We start from the raw sequence: 2,122 nt of genomic DNA on the forward strand, positions 1-2,122 counted from the left end.
GGATTGCCCGCGGACGAGGAACTGTCGCCCCCTCCCGTCGTGAGAAGGAAACGGCGAGTGGGAAAAACAAAACAGAGCGCTGGACCACCAGTGAATTGGAAGTGCTGCCCTAGGATCAAAGCTCACTCAGTCATGCGTTGGGACAGAACAAAATGTGAGTCCAGTGGCACCTTTAAGGCCAACAAAGTTCTATTCAAGGTGTGAGCTTTCGTGTGCATGCACAGGTCTGAGGATGTGTGCATGCACACGAAAGCTCACGCCTTGAATAAAACTTTGTTGGTCTTAAAGGTGCCGACGGACTCACATTTTGTTCTGCTGCTTCAGACCCACACGGCTACCCACCTGCATCTATGAGTTGGGACAATCTCTTTAATCTGCCTCACAAAATTGTTAAAATAAAATGGGGGAGGGGGGAGATGGGTGTGCACCAATCTAAACCTGTGCAATTAGGCTTTTTGTGTGTGTGTGTGGGCCCTGTTTGTAGTGGCTGTGCAGATACCCAGTCAACTACCAGGACTCCTAGGCCAGGCTGAGCCATGCCCCCACTCGTTTTACTTAACCCATTTTTTAAAGAGTATTATTTACTACCTTTTTGTTGTTGTTTGCAGAGTGCTTACAGTATTGTGTTCAAACCCCCAGCCCAGCAGAAATGGTAAGGCTATGGTTATTTCCACTGTATGGACAAATTGAGAAATGGAGAGAAACATTTCTCTGAAGCAGAGCTAGATTTAGGAATTGGTTAGTGGGCTTAGGCCTTACCATATGGTCACTAAACTGAATGCTACAGGATGCTATTAATGTAATTCTGTTTCTGTGTTTTCTGTCTCAGGCTGAACTGCACCTGTAGGCAGCACGCACACAGACCCCTTTGTGCCAGGAGGTTCTGCCTGAGAAATTAGAAGGGAATTAGCTAGGGCCCTCTCCAGGTTGGGGGTTGCCCAAGAGTTAATGGGTCTGGACAGAAAAGAGGTTTGCAGAAGGGCGGCAATTTGCCTGCTGTAAATTGTGCTTCAGATGGAATCCTCTCCCCATCCCAAACCCCTTACTTCTGTTACATGTTACAATCTGACCTTGCTCGAAAGCTAACAAGCTCAGCAAGGTATAGGATCAGACTGGCTCAGTATTAACATCAATTTTAATTTTATTTATTTATTATTTATTATATTTATATACCGCCCTTCCCAGAAGCTCAGGGCGGTTTAAGATGTCGATGATAGTTGGGAATAGACATTTTTTTCTATGCATCTCTGTTAAATCTTTTGGGTGTTTATCTTCTATAGGTAGGTAACCAAAAGGCTAAGAAAATAAATAATAGGTTTACATATATTGAATGAACTAAGCTCTGATACATAAATAGTAAAAATGTTAAAACCAAATGTAGTCACAAAGCCTTCCTCACTTGTACAAATAATTAAAATACTCATCATAAAACAAATTTGCTTCCTGCACACCATAAAGTTACAATTTGTTTTGATCTTGCTTATACAGATCTTTGGATCAAGAACAATTTGGATCTGAAAATACTTTTGACAGCCCTGACTGATTCCAAAAATGAAAAGGGACACCTAATTAATACATTTTTCTTCTTACGTTTCTTAAGCTCAGGTCACAAATGCTGTATTTTATACAGTGATTATTGTATGGTGTATATTTTAATTATTTGTACAACTGAGGAAGGCATTGTGGCCAAAATGCATTTGGTTTTAACAACTGTTACTTATTAAAGTTTTTCTAATTCAGTATATATAAACCCACTGTTTATTTTATTAGGCCTGTTGCCAACCTTCTTGGTTACCTAGTTCTCCTGGCCTGAAGTTTTTTCTTCCCTTTTGTGTTTTGTCACACCTGCTATAGCTTAACATCTTAAATGCTGAAACATTTATGAGGGCCCAAGTGTTTTGCCTGATAAAAACTAATTCTCCAATAAATTAAAGACTTATTCAGGAACAGAAAAACACCTGCCATTCTTAAAAGCAAAGCAGCAGGCATGCCAGGCAATTTTAATCTTAGAAGTAGACAGACAAAGCTGTATCTCCCCCCTACTCCTCCCCAGTGGCTTTTAGACCAGTCCCTTCTGCTGCTGTCACTCTCATCTGTTTACAGTATCAAAGTACGACACTAC

This window comes from Paroedura picta, chromosome 3 (assembly GCF_049243985.1).
Source record: "Paroedura picta isolate Pp20150507F chromosome 3, Ppicta_v3.0, whole genome shotgun sequence".
NCBI classification, from domain to species: Eukaryota; Metazoa; Chordata; class Lepidosauria; order Squamata; family Gekkonidae; genus Paroedura; species Paroedura picta.